Source organism: Cherax quadricarinatus, chromosome 48 (assembly GCF_038502225.1).
Source record: "Cherax quadricarinatus isolate ZL_2023a chromosome 48, ASM3850222v1, whole genome shotgun sequence".
NCBI classification, from domain to species: Eukaryota; Metazoa; Arthropoda; class Malacostraca; order Decapoda; family Parastacidae; genus Cherax; species Cherax quadricarinatus.
Window position 1 is genome coordinate 31,098,691 of NC_091339.1, and position 15,823 is coordinate 31,114,513.

General features: G+C 42.8%; 1 protein-coding gene across 3 annotated transcripts in view; it reads left to right on the forward strand.

The window, feature by feature from the left end:
- LOC138854080 (zinc finger protein 84-like) overlaps positions 1–15,823 on the forward strand; it is a 62,019-nt gene that overhangs the window by 27,946 nt on the left and 18,250 nt on the right. The window lies entirely within an intron of this gene.

Below are 15,823 nucleotides of genomic sequence, written 5' to 3' on the forward strand. Positions count from 1 at the left end.
TTCTCATATCTAAGCCCAAATTTACCGCTCAAAGCTTATCAGAGTGAGCTGAGCTCATGGCGTAGATCTACGGTTTGGACCCTGAATGTAAAGCCATAGATCTATGGCACGGACCCTGAAAGGGTTAAAAAAATTACCATGGATCCCTTCACACATTGAATTACTCCTTCATGATAAAGTTGATATGTTAGCCAAGAAGAATACCCTGAAGGAGAATGCAGAATACAGTGGTCCCTCGTTAATCCATTCTGGAAGTGCGACAATTATCGAAATAGACGATTTTCAAATCAATTTTCCCCATAAGAAATAATGTAAATACAATTAATCCATTCCTGACACCCAGAAGTATTAAAACAAAATTTTTTACATGAAATATAGATGTAGTACATAAACAATACAATGGGACATGATGAATGAAACATTAACAGCATAACACTTACCTTTATTACCTGGAGTTTACCTGGAGAGAGTTTCGGGGGTCAACGCCCCCGCGGCCCGGTCTGTGACCAGGCCTCCTGGTGGATCAGCCCCTGATCAACCAGGCTGTTGCTTATTGGCGATTCTTTTTAGTGTATGGGAGACTGGAGGAGGAGAGAGATTGGATTAGTTACTGTTTGGAAGGGGAATCCCCTTCCATCAGTACCTTAGGTACCAAGTCCTTTTTTGGGGTTACATACTTCTCTGTTTCTTAATGCCACTAGGACCAGCTTGAGAGACACTGGAGTCCTGTCTCGCAAAAAAAAAAGTGTTCATAGAGCTCTGTTTTTGGCATCTCTTTAAAACTTCCCTAAAATAGGCCAAGACTCTTTCACTGTACAAGTGCCAATATGACTTGCAACATCCTTCTCAGGGTGATGTTTCTCCATAAATCTTCTCATCCTACCCCACATTTCAAAAATCTCCATAATTTCTGAAGAAGGCACCTTCTTCCATCTCTCTTCCTCCTCCTCTGCAGCAAGATTCTGAGCTGTGATCTGTTGCTGTTCCTGCTGCAGCTCTTGCAGCTCCTCAGTGGTTAGCTCTCCATTGTGGTCCTCCACCAACTCTTCCACATCCTCCAAACTCACATCCAACCCCATGGAACTCCCCAGTGCCACAATAGAGTTCACAACTGACATAGGCTCATCAGGGTCAGCCACAAACCCTTCAAAATCCCTCTTGTGGACACAATCTGGCTACAATTTTCTCCAGAGTTCAAAGTCCTGGTAGTCACTGAAGTGTTCTTTCCAGAACTCTCTTAGGGTCAAGCGAGTGTCTGAGGTCACATTAATCCTTTCAGGGTCCATCCTGTAGATCTACGGCTTTACGTTCAGGGTCCAAACCGTAGATCTATGCCAAAATTCTAGCAGCGTCAAATTTAGCGCGATAAGGCTGGTAGGCCTACATCTGAGAGAATGGGTCTGGGTGGTCAGTGTGCACACCATCGAAAAAATCTGGACGCCTGCATGGCATTGTGGGAACGCCCGCAAAGTAGCTTTGTTCATTGTGCCTGGCGGCAAGGAAGCTCTCACTCCCCGCTCACTCTCCGTGCGAATTCTGACTCTCCTCTTCACAACTTACAGTTCTAAAACTGATGGAAGTGGAGATGAAGACGAATTCTATGGTTTTGAGCCATATGGTACCATTGTGCCGTATGGTGCAATGGGACCATATGATACAGTGGTGCCATGTCATACAATGGTATATGGTACAATGGCATTGTATGGTAGAGTGGTACCATATTTCCATAGTTATCCCTGTATCTGTACCATATGGTGTCCTGTACTGTATGGTACCCTGTACCATATGGTATCCTATACCATATGGTACCATATGGTACCCTGCACCATATGTTATCCTGTACTGCATGGTACCCTATACCATATAGTACAATGTACCATATGGTACCCTGTAACATATGATACCATGTACCATATGGTCAATAGGTGTTGGTGGCATGAGACACCAGCCAAGACTGAGTGAGTGGCAAAGCAAGCTAGCTACTGACTCTGCAGTTTCCAAGATAAAGTGCTTTGTCATCCACCTCAAGGAACACGTCAGGTTCCTGTACACTTGTAAATATATAATAGAACATTACTAATATACAACATTTTTGCATATTTTTGCTGTAAACAACTATTGTAAACAAAATAATAATGAAAATATTAGTGTGTTTATTGTATTGAATACAACAGTACCATATGGTACAATGAACCATATGGTATCATTGTACTGTATGGTACAATGTACCATGTGGTACCATTGCATCATATGGTACCATTACACCATATGGTACCATTGTATCATATGGTACCATTGTACCAAGTGGTGCCATTGTACCATATGGTACCATTGTATTATATGCCATTGTACCATATTGTACCATATGGTACTATTGTATCATATGGTGCCATTGTACCATATGGTGCTATGGCACCATTGTACCATATGGTACTATATGGTACTGTTGTATTCAACACAATAACCGCACTAATATTTTCATCATTTTGTTTACAATAAACTTGTAAACAAGTTTTGTAAGCAATATAATGATAAACAAATTAGTGCAGTTATTGTGTTGAATACAATGAGTGTACACTTATACAATATACATTATACTGGTCTCACAGGCCAAAAATGTTATTAGAAAAAAGAAAAAAATTAAAAAAGAAAATAAAAAAGTATAAAAAAATGTAAAATAAAAAAATGGGATTTTGCGGAAGTCACTGATGTTGCCGCCACCCGGTCATTTTGGGTCAACTTCCCGCCACTGTATCTCAGTAAGTACTGATCAGAAATTTTTTTTTGTCTTATTACCTTCACAAAAATATACTCTTTAATTCTGTAAGAAAAAAATATTTTTTTTTTTTTTATAATTTTTTTTTTTTTTTTTTTTTTTTTTTTTTTTTTTTTTTTTTCAAAATTTCTTGGACACTGGAACACTACTACAGATTTTGGCCTTGGACCCCGAAGGGGTTAAAGCACCTTTGAAACATTGCTTTGGTGTAGAGTTTTATAAAGTTTGAAATGACCTGCTGGTCCATGGACTGGAGGAGAGGAGTGGTATTCAGAGGCAAGAACTTTACTATGATGAACCCAAGCTCCTGCAGAATTAGGTCATCCAAGTTTGGAGGATGAGCAGGTGCATTGTCTATTACTAGGAGGCACTTGAGATCCAATTTCTTTTCCAGGAGGTAATTCTTCACACTAGGGCCAAACACTTCATTGAACCACTCGACGAAAATTTCCCTCGTGACCCATGCCTTATTATTAGATCTCCAAAACACACACAATTTACTCTTCATAACATTGTTTTTCCTGAGCACTCTGAGATTTTCAGAATGGTACACTAGTAACGGCTTCACTTTGAAATCCCCACTAGTATTAGCACAGAACATGAGCGTCAGTCTGTCTTTCATAGGCTTGTGGCCTGGCAGTCCCTTTTCCTCCTGAGTAATGTAGGTCCTCCTTCGCATTTTCTTCCAAAAGAGGTCTGTTTCGTCACAATTGAACACTTGTTCAGGTTTCAGTCCTTCAGCCTCTATGTACTCCTTGAATTCACTTACGAATTTTGTAGCTGCAATTTTGTTCGAACTGGCAGCCTCACCATGCCTTATCACACTGTGTATGCCACTACGGTTCTTATATCTCTCAAACCAACCTTTGTTGGCCTTAAATTCACAAATATCAGTACTTGTTGCAGGCAGTTTCTTTACCAGATCGTCATGCAACTGCCTAGCCTTTTCACAAATAATTGACGTCATAAGACTATCTCCTGCTCATTGTTTCTCGTTTATCCGCACCAATAATAACTTCTCAACCTCTTCGAGTACTGGTGATCTTATTTTTGTCAGCATATTTATCCCCTTTGCAACAACAGCTTCCTTGATTCCCTTTTTCTTGGCCAAATTGGAAGATATGGTTGTACGGGATTTGTTATACATCCTGGCCAGTTCGGCCACACATACGCCACTTTCATATTGTTCAATGATGTTTTTCTTAAATTCAGTCATATTTCTCACCTTCTTTACCAAAAGCTTGGCACTAGGAGCTTTCTTTGGAGCCTTGGTAGCTTATTTAGCACTTGCAAGCACTGAAATGAATGGAAAATTATGAAATATTTCGTATGAACAAGTGAGGGAACCGTAAACAATGGCACACTGGCTGGGAAGGGAGCCCAAGGTGGCTCAGAGCCGTGAGTACGTGTCCAGGACGACCGACGATTAGCGAGTCAACCGACCATTTGCGAGCCAATGTTTGGACTAACGCGGCGATTTCCGAAAAGGACGACTATCGAGCCCGATGATTATCGAGGGACCACTGTATAACTTTGGTATATCTGTGTCTAGTATATTAGGAATAATGTTAGGAGAGAAGTAAAGAATGAAAATGAATGTTATAGTAATGCAAGTAGAAGCCTGGGTAGATATATAACCCAGTATGATAACATGAATGTAGATAAGTATGCTAATGGAACAATTTGCAGTGTGAACAGACTGACTGATGTTGTAGTGGCCAGACTTGGGCTCGGTTACAAGTACTTCTGACAGTTTGGGAAACACACAGATGATGATCAAACCAAATGCAAATTATGTGATCAGGCATATGGTCACTGTCTTGAACACTATGTGCTTAGTTGTCCACTTATTGAGGAATATAGAGACAGACAGTATAATAACTTATGTGACATGTTAAGATATCTTATTAATGAAAATAAGATACCAGATATACTAAGCAAATTTCCTAAATTTGCTTTTAACAGATAAGTGAACTGTAGATATAAATCCAGATGTATACCTGTTAACCCTTTTGGGGCCTAGTTCCTAGGCCTTTTGTGTATCCATATCCTCTTCATCTACTGTCCATAGGATTGATATGAGGTGCACAATAAACTAGCCACTAAGGTGGCAAAATCTAGTTTAACAGGGTCACAGTTTTTTTCTCATTATGCACTGCGTGCATCAGGATTTTATTTTATACTGTGCACATTGACCACGCAAACCCATTCTCTCATATGTAGGCCTACCAGCTTTCTCCTGCAAGATCGGAAACCGCTAAAATTTTGGCGTAGTACAGGTCCGCCACCACAAATCGGGCAATCAGTTATTCAGTTCCTTCAGTTATTCGGTTCCTTCAGTTATTTGGTTCCTTCAGTTATTCGGCACTAATTTTGGCTAGCATAATTTCAAATTTCCAGGGTTGCCACACCAACCTGCTGGTACTGTTTGGTGGTGCTACTTGCTGCGTAAGTCATTCCAATTTCTTTTTCTCCATTTATTGTTTTAACCTGCTTACTTTTAGCCCTAGCTATGGTTCTAATGAATAAAAGAAATTCTTCTCATTATGTAAAGCACCTACACAGTACATTATCCATTAAAGATAAGGTGGCTTTGAAACCACTGTCGGTTGTCATGAACTCTGTCTCATGAAGCAGGAGAATGTGCTTTATTATTATGCTAATATCGACACTACAGCTTATTTGCCTATCACAATTGATCTAATATGACATAATAAACAATATAAATAACATAAAACATGTTAAATCCTCCGGAATAAATAATATTTGGCATAATACCGAGCAGTTCGACGGAGATATGAAGAGGATATGGTACACAAATACCATTCTCCTATCCCTGTCTTGGGGGCTTATATTAGAGAAAACGGAGTATAGCACAGGACTAACTGTGATATACACTCGTACTGCACCATAAACCTGAAACAAAAAAGTTATTTTCTCTATATAGATTATCACACATAGCAGCATATGTGTCGAGAACCTAGGATAACCCAAAAAAGTCAACGTGGCTTATTTTTAGTACCTGGCTTGGGTTAGCCATATGTGATTTTTGGTAAATATTCGATTCTCAGCCTGGGTAGAAACATTAGGTGTGTTCCTTTACACCTGTTGTCTATGTTTACCCATCAGTAAATGGGTACCTGGGTGTTAGCCGACTAGTGTGGGTGTTATCCTGGGACACTGACCTAATTTTCTTGAAATACTCTGCATAACAGGTGGCTTTTTATATAGTAGTGTCACTGATGTCAGCTAGGCCTGTATACATTGTACATGTACGTGTAGTAAATAAAGATATTATTATTATTATTATTATTATTATTATTATTATTATTATTTTCTCAGTTGTTTGTTGGGTTATCTTATTCAAACTTGGGCAATGTATGATGGAAAGATACTTCTTAACGTATATAAAAAATGAAAGAAATCTGACCATAAATAGCGGAGTTCACTTCTCAGCCATTAGCAGCCGCTTAGTGGTATATTTTTGTATGTTTTTTATGGTTATACACCTACCATCCGACTTACGACCTGCTCGACATACGTCCACTCGACTTACGACCGTGCATCTGGCAGCTGGGCTGGGCCGGCTGAAGCACACCGCTGTACAATATTTGACAATACTCGTGGCGGTAATGTGTCATGCAGGCAGTATCAGTTTGAGTAACCCTGTCCTATCAGCAGCATCATACTGTATTAACTGTACTAACTGGACAGTAAATTTCACCATGGCCCCTAAGATGAATTCTGAATCTTGCACTGGAGATTGTGGCAAGAAAGGCTCCTAATCTCGAACTCTCTATTTGTTTTCACTGTTGCACATAAACGTGTCTGTATCTGTCTGCCTGTATATCTGTCTGTATCTCTGTGTGTCTGTTTATCTGTCTGTCTACTAGTGTGTCTGTCGTTCTGTCTACCTGTGTGTCTTTATGTCTACCTGTGTGTCTGTCTTTCTGTCTACCTGTGTGTCTTTCTGTCTACCTGTGTCTGTCTTTATGTCTACCTGTGTCTGTGTCTACCTGTGTGTCTGTCTTTCTGTCTGTCTGTCTACCTGTGTGTCTGTTTTTCTGTCTACCTGTGTATCTGTCTTTGCTTGTCTGTCTCAGAGCCACTCATTAAGAGTGTACTTGGTCTTGAAGACGCCATATTAATAATGATAATAACAATAATAATCACTGAGGTGCATTAAATGTGTATAAAACGTTAATATAGACATTTTGCTTAATCCATCTATGATTTTTTTTCAAAATTATATAATAAACATGCTACATAACATATAAATTAACAAATATGATTTGTTTTTCTGGTCGGCTTGACAGTGAACAGGAATCATTCATGTCTGGGCTGGTAACAACAACAACAACGTTTGTTTACATAACTCGTGAACATTCTACATTCTCATTCTCTCTCTCACTTATTCATTTAATCTTGTTTACTCACCTCTCTCTCTACATTAAAACTACAGATATTTTAAGGTAAGTAATGAGTGGACACAATTATTATATTATAGCTTAATAATAATAATATTAATATTAGTACATATGTATTATTGTAATAATAATGATTATTAACATTATTATTAATTTAGGGCACTGGAGCACAGATCCACTGTATAGCACTTTGTCTGGATTTTTTGGGTTATCCTAGGTAATTTATAATATGTATGATAACTTGACTTACGTGTACCAGTGAGAGAGAGAGATACAGAGTGAGAGAGATACAAAGAGACAGCCACATTCGGTCAGCCAGTCAGCCAACTACCCACCCACCCACCCACCCATCCAGCCACCCACCCACCCACCCACCCATCCAGCCACCCACCCACCCACCCACCCACCCATCCAGCCACCCACCCACCCACCCACCCATCCAGCCACCCACCCACCCATTCAGGCACCCACCCACCCATCCAGCCACCCACCCATCATCCAGCCACCCACCCACCTAGCCACCCACCAGGCCACCCACCCACCCACCCATCCAGCCAGCCAACCACCCACCCACCCACCCATCCAGCCAACCACCCACCCACCCACCCATCCAGCCAACCACAGACCCGGCCATCCAGCCAGCCAGCCGGATACGTATTACACATGTTCCAGAGTTGTTTCTCTTTACTTAGGGTATAGGTTACACAACAATCTGGCAGGATGACACTACCAGTGGTATTCTCCCATTCCACACTGTCGACAATACATAAAGATAATAGTAACATATGATACTGTATGCGATGTAAAATTTACAATACATATCACTACCACATATACATTATATACAGTACATAAATAATTAAAATACAACAATAGAAGTAAATTATGGTAAAAAGAATGAAATAATGATTGTACATTACATTACAGTATTATGTAGGTAGTTTATATAGGAAAGTTTTGACATTATGCCCTACCCAATATGTCGGCAATTTTCAAAGGTTCGACTTACATCTGGTTGGTTGGAACCAAGCTTGGTCGTAAGTCAGACGGTAGGTGTATTCCCATTTTTTTGGTCTCATCTGATAGAATGAAAGATATATTACAGAAATAGATATGATTTTGATTGCTTTTATGACGAAAAGTACCTTGAAATTGCGCTCACAGTAGCGAAAATGTTCTATTCTTTAGCGAAGCTCAAGAGTAAACAAATGACATCACCGTCCAATACCTGTCCGCCTGCCAGTCTAAATTCCAGTACGGAGTCAAGAATGGGTTCATATTATTTATACAATTATTACAATAATGCATCAGTCTGCATAACAGTAAATCTTCTATTTTTTTGTGAATAGAAATTCCAAATGGTAAGCAAGAGTAATATAATAGGGGCCTGGAGCCATGACTAATGAACAGAGAAAATGTTATATTAGTGCCAGGAATGTCTGCATTGTTTATTCTGGACCCTATTTTGAAATTGGCATCTGTTGAAATTTGTGTGAAATTGGCCGAATTGCCAATTTCTGACCACTTTATTGGGTAGTTGAAATAAGTGAATGGGCGGTTTCTTGTACTCAGTTGACAGACTAGAAGTAAATAAGTTTATTCAGGTATACACAAATACAGTTACATAGATTATCATACATAGCAGTGTATGTATAGAGAACCTGGGATAACCCAGAAAAGCCAGACAAAGTGACTTATTTCCAGTACCTGGCTTGGACTTGCCATACATGATTTTTGGTAAATATTTTTTTTTTTCTCGGTTGTTTGTTGGGCTATCTCATTGAAACTTGGGCAATGTATGATGGAAATATGCTTCTTAACGTACAACAAAAATAAAAAAGACAGACGATAAATAAGGGAGCTCACTTCTCAGCCATTAGCCGCCTCTTTGCAGTATATTTTCATATGGTTTTTATGGTTGTATTCTCAATTTTTTGGACTCATTTGATAGAATGGAAGATATATTACAGAAATAGACATGATTTTGATTGCTTTCATGATGAATAGTACCTTGAAATTGTGCTCGAAGTAGTGGAAATGTTCGATTTTTGCTAATGTTCAATGAACTTTGTGTAAGTCAAGTTGGTTAATTTTATTAAGTGTATTCTAACCTAACCACTCTGTAATCCGGCAAACTCAGTAATCTGGTACACTACAGGTCTCAATGATGCCGGATTTGTGATGGAGGACCTGTATTACGAAACTGACCCTGGCTTCAAAGCCATAATATTATGGGACTGACTCCGAAAGGGTTAAGCATTTACAAGCAACTTTTATTTAATGTAACATGTGATAATAGAGAGAAAACCTTTTGTTTTGTAATTCAGTATCCTCTTCAAGGGGGGCTCCTTGGCGTGGTGAAGAGGCTCTTGGTCTGAGGAATTAGCCCTGTCGGTCTTCTTCCTCAGACCGAACCTAATTACCCCCCATTCTCCCCTCCCCTATCCCATCCTCCCCATCCTCCCCTTTTTCCATTCCTCCTCCTCCTCACCCCTCCCTTTTGCCCTTCCTCTTTTTGGCCTTTGGGATTTCTCCCACAGGCACGCTAGTTCCTAGGTAGGGGAAAGGACACCAGGGTCCATCCCATTCCGTTGAGGTTCTTGGCGGTGGCGTAGTTTGCCGTGGAATCTGGATTGCCTGGGGATGTCCCGATCCCTCTCCGGTATCCCGGAGTAGCTTTGGGTGTCTTTCGGGCGACGGGGGTATCTCTGGAAGCCACCTTTCGGATTCCGGGGGTGGTGGCCGAAGGAGGTATGCTTTGTGGTGGATATCCGGCCGCCCTCTCTTTTGTCCACCGAGGTAGCTCGGCAGATGTGAGGTTGCTATCCCGGATTGCTGGTTTACTGGCATGAAGGGTAGGGTATGGCACGGGTTCCATGCTGCATCTGCGCTACTAGCGGTGTTGAGGTCCTCTTGGGCGCGGAGGGAGATTTCCGGCCCTTTCATTCCTCCTGGGAGCTATTCCTCCCCGCTCCCCCCTTTTTTTATTCTTTTTTTTATTTTTATTTTCTTTTCTTCTTTCTTTTTTTTTCTTAAAAACAAAAAGCAAAGGAGTAACCTAACCATGGCAGCCCTAGTCCATGAACCCACTACCCCCGGGCCCCTTCTTGATACCGCACCCCATTCTGACCCTGCCTTGTGTTTAGACCACTCTTCAGACATTCCTGATGCCCCTGTACCTGTTGCTGGTGCTGTTTCCTCACCCGCTTCAGGTACCGGGGCTTCGACTGACTCCTTCGATTTGTCTGAACTCCGCTCTCCTTTGACTATGCTTCCGGCTTCTCCCTCTACGGTACGGCAATTTTCGAATCGCCCGCCCATTTCACGCCGGACCAACTCCGGTCCTACTCCTAAACGCCAACGTCAATCTCCTGATGATGCTCCTTCGTTACCTTCCCATTCTACTCGGAAAAGACCGACACGTCAAGCACTCCCTCTCCACGCTCAGTTTCGGACCACACAATGGACTAAATTCTTTACTTTAAGACCGACTTCTTCTTCTGCCTTCCTTTCTGACCATAGTATGTGTGTATTGGCAAAGCGCTCCTGCGTCATGTTGGCAGAGATATTTCATTTCATGCTCTCAAGAGCAGTACGCGCATCGTCACTGTCCAGAATGCTACCCAAGCTCATGATCTTTCTCTTCTTTCGAATATCGATACTACTCCTATCACTATTGAAAAACATCTTTCTCTCAATTCTTGTAGTGGTACTGTCATTCTGCCCCATACCATAGTCCAACAGAATTTCCAGTCATGTGGCAATGACATTTTTGAACAGCTGGAACTCCAGGATCTCCCAATCCTCAAAGTAGACACTTATGTCCTTCCTGCCCGGGGGCGGAGACTTTACCCTTGCGGTGTGGCTTGTTTAACTTTTGACAGCCGAGAACTCACGTCCTCTGTATATGTCGCGGGACATCGGTTACAAGTTTGAAAGGTGATACCTACACTGCAACAATGTAGAAATTGCTGGCGTTTTGGTCACCCAGCGAAATATTGCAGATCTATGGCCGAATGCCCAGTCTGTGGTGCCGACGACCATTCTAATACATCTTGCAGTCAACCTCCATCTTGCCTTAATTGTAATGAAGCTCACCCTTCGTACTCCCGCCGTTGCCAGGTCTACTTAAATGAACGTGAAATCCGTTGCCTCAAAGAGGCAGAAGGTCTCCCTTATGCTATGGCAGTTATTCATCTCCGCCTCCAAGGGAGACTACCCTGTGTTTCTTATTCTCGTGTTTCCAAACATCCCCCCACTTCTGGGGTCCCATCTTCTGCAGCCTCCTCTGTTGTTACCCCTCCCATAGCCACTACGGCATCTAATCCTTTTGCTGTCCTTGGCTCTGACGTCCCGACTACAACTCAGTCTGTTCTCACATCTTCGCGTCCTTCCTCACAAGCCCCAGTATCGACAAGACCTCGTACGACACCTAATACCAATCTCCCCTCGACTCAGAAGTCCAAAAAATCCACATTGCTCAAATCTTCTTTGCCCCTTCCTTCCCTTCTTCCACCTACACACTTTACCTTTCCAGTCTCTGTACCTAGTTCTTCCCCTCTCTCTGGCTCTATTACAAGTGTGGAGATTCACCCTCCTCCTCGTACTATGCCTTCCACCCCCGTCCCCTATCAAGTTTCTCCCTCTTCTGCCACCTCCCAGGTTTCTGCCTCTTCTGTCCCCCCCCACACTTCATCTCCAGTCCCTTACACTCTTTCGTCCCCCTCTACTTTGGTACAGTCCATTACTGTCCCAATCTTTACTCACCCTCCTTCTATCTCCAATATGGTCTCCCATTCATCTTTGAATTCAGAAACACTTGAAGCCATTTCAGAATATATTGCAGAGACTAAACCTTCAATGGACACTGATTCACTTCCTGTTCCTTCTCTTCCCTCTCCTCCATCTTCACAACCCCATTCTTCGCAACGCTCCGTTCCTTCGCTACTTGAACGTCTTCCAATGCCACCACACGTTGACTTTTCTAACCCCTCTAGTCCGTAGGTGCCTTTACCTACAGATTCCTGGTATTTTCTTCATCGCCAATCATGGCCTATTTACAGTGGAATATCCGCGGCCTCAGGGGTAATCGGGGTGAGCTTCAGATGTTGCTTTCCAGGTTTTCCCCTGTTGGTGCTTGCTTACAAGAACCAAAATTACACTCGGCTGTTTTCCAACCTATCTCAGGCTATAATTTATTGTATTCTTCGGATTCTTTCTCAGATGGGACCTTTAATGAAAATGCCCTTCTTCTACGCAATGATATTCCGTACTGTCAACTATTTGTCCATACCTCGCTGCATTACACTGCAGCCCGTATCCACTTGAATAAGTGGTTTACAATATGTTCTTTATATCTCTCTCCTTCTCGGGCATTTTCTATCCCAGACTTTGCCTTTCTTATTTCATCCTTACTGCCACCACTTCTGTTACTTGGTGATTTTAATGCCCACCATTTCCTCTGGGGGGGGGTCTCATAGTGACTCACGTGGCATCCAGTTGGAGGCTTTTCTCGCCTCTCACCCCGTCCATGTTTTAAATACAGGTACTCCCACCCATTTTGATCCTCGTACTCATACTCTCTCTTGCATCGATCTATCAGTCTGCTCTTCCTCCACTGCACTAGACTTCACCTGGTCTGTTCTACCAGACTTACATGACAGCGATCATTCTTCTCCTTCCTATTCACCACATTTCCGTAGCCCTCGCTGGCAATTTGATTGGGCAAATTGGGATCTTTACTCACACCTCACTGCCTTTAGTGAGGTTCCTTCTTCATCCTCCATTGATGAGCTCCTACACATCTTCTCGACGTCAGTTTATACCGCAGCTTCTCATTCTATACCCCAAACCTCAGGCAGGCATTCTCAGAAGTGCGTGCCTTGGTGGTCTCCTGCTTGTGCTCGTGCAGTACGTTTGAAACGTGCTGCATGGGGCAGGTACCGGTACAATAGAACCGCTGAGAGACTTCTTAATTTTAAGCAGAAGCATGCGATCACTCGCCGTGTCATCCGTGAAGCTAAACGCACTTGTTGGCAAGACTATGCTTCCACCATCACCTCTGCTTCTTCTATGAGTGCAGTCTGGAAAAAAAGTGAGGAAATTGAGTGGTAAATACTCTCCTGACCTGGCTCCTGTTCTACGGGTCGCTGGTGTTGATGTAGCAAACCCTCTCGACGTTGCCATTGAACTTGGCACACATCTGGTCCGTATTTCCCGAGGGCTCCATCTATGCCCCTCGTTTCTTTCCTGAAAGTCTGCCAGAGAGTTAGTACCCTTGGACTTTTCTTCTCTCAGAGAAGAACAGTATAATGTGCCTTTTACACTTCAAGAACTGGAGGCAACGCTCTCAGCTTGCCGATCATCGGCAGCTGGGCCTGACGACATTCATATTTGTATGTTACAACATTTACATCGGTCAGCCCTTGTAGTCCTCTTACACCTCTTCAATCTTATTTGGGCACAAGGAGTTCTTCCCCAGCTGTGGAAATCTGCCATTGTTCTTCCTTTCCGCAAACCGGGTACTACAGGACATGATGCCTCCCACTATCGCCCCATCGCTCTTACTAGTGCAGTTTGCAAAGTGATGGAACGTCTCGTAAATCGACGTTTAATGTGGTATTTAGAGACACACAACAGTCTCTCCGCTAGTCAACATGGCTTTCGTAAGGGTCGTTCTACCATAGACCCCTTACTACGCTTGGATACGTATGTTCGTAATGCCTTTGCGAATAATCACTCAGTTATTGCCATATATTTTGACCTTGAGAAGGCATATGACACAACTTGGAGGTATAATATTTTGGCCCAGGCCCATTCCTTAGGCCTCCGAGGCAATCTACCATCCTTCCTTAAGAACTTTTTAACTGACAGACATTTCCGTGTTCGAGTCAGTAATGTTCTTTCCCCGGACTTCGTCCAAGCTGAAGGTGTCCCTCAGGGATGTGTTCTAAGCACAACACTTTTTCTCCTTGCTATAAATGATTTGGCCTCTGTTCTTCCACCCAGTATTTGGTCATCACTATGTTGTTGACTTTGCTATTGCTTGTGCAGGCGCTAACTGTCACCTTATTGCAGTTTCTCTCCAGCATGAGGTCGACCGTGTTTCCACTTGGGCCACCACGCATGGGTTTAAATTTTCAAGTACCAAAACTCACCAAATTACTTTCACTAGGCGCTCTGTTATCTCCGATCATCCTTTGTATCTCTATGGCTCCCGTATCCCCGAACATGATACAGTCAGGTTTCTAGGCCTTCTCTTTGACTGTCAGTTATCCTGGAAACCTCACATTACCTCTCTGAAGGCAACTTGTCACAGCCGGCTAAACCTTCTTAAAACCCTTGCTCATCTTTCCTGGGGAGCTGATCGTTGAACTCTGCTTCGCCTACATTCAGCCCTCGTTTTATCGAAACTCGATTATGGTGACCAGATTTATTCCGCGGCCTCTCCTGCTACTATCTCTAGCCTTAACTCTATCCATCACCAAGGATTACGTTTGTGCCTTGGTGCTTTTCGCTCTTCCCCTGTTGAGAGCCTCTATACAGAAGCAAATGTTCCATCCTTGTCTGATCGCCGTGATGCCCATTGCCTTCGCTACTATGTACATTCTCACGGTCTACACAATCCTTCCATTTACAGAATGGTCACCGATATTAGTAGACATTCTTTATTTGTTCGCCGCCCCTGTTTGCTCCGTCCCTTTTCTCTTCGCCTACATTCACTCTTGTCTTCCCTTCAGTTACCACCTTTATATACACAAATAACCCGCACATAAAAGAGAGAAGCTTTTATGTGCTTTCATGTAGCATCTCACTTTTCCCTACCCTCCTGGGAAGTTCCAGCTGTTCGGGTCTGTTCTTTCTCACTCCCTTGCTCGAAAGCTCAACTGCCTACGGTGGCTTCCCGCTCTCTTTTTCTTGATCACTTCCACTCCCATTCTCATGCCACCGCTGTGTACACAGATGGCTCTAAGTCTTCAGACGGCGTCGGATTCGCAGCAGTGTTTCCGGACAGCATCGTGCGGGGGCATTTACTATCTGCAGCTAGCATTTTTACTGCTGAACTGTATGCCATTCTTGCAGCACTTATTCGTATTGCATCTATGCCTGTGTCATCATTTGTAGTAGTCTCAGACTCCCTTTGTGCTCTACAGGCTATACGAAAATTTGATACATCTCATCCCCTAGTTCTCCGTATCCAAATTTGGCTACGCCGTATCTCTACCAAACATAAAGATATTGTTTTTTGTTGGGTCCCTGGTCATGTCGACGTACAGAGCAATGAACAGGCAGACACTGCTGCGCGGTCAGCAGTGCATGACCTACCAATTTCCTATTGAGGTGTTCCATATCTGGACTATTTTGCTGCAATAGCTACCCACCTTCGCACCCGTTGGCAACAACGTTTGTCAACTCTGCTCAGTAACAAACTTCATTCTATTAAACCGAGCATAGGTTACTGGCCGTCTTCTTGTCATCAGTGCCGAGGTTGGGAGACCACTCTCTCCCGCCTTCGCATTGGCCACACTCGTCTTACTCATGGGTATCTCATGGAGAGGCACCCTGTTCCTCTCTGTGAGCAGTGTCAAGTTCCAGTATCGATTAGCCACATTCTGTTAGA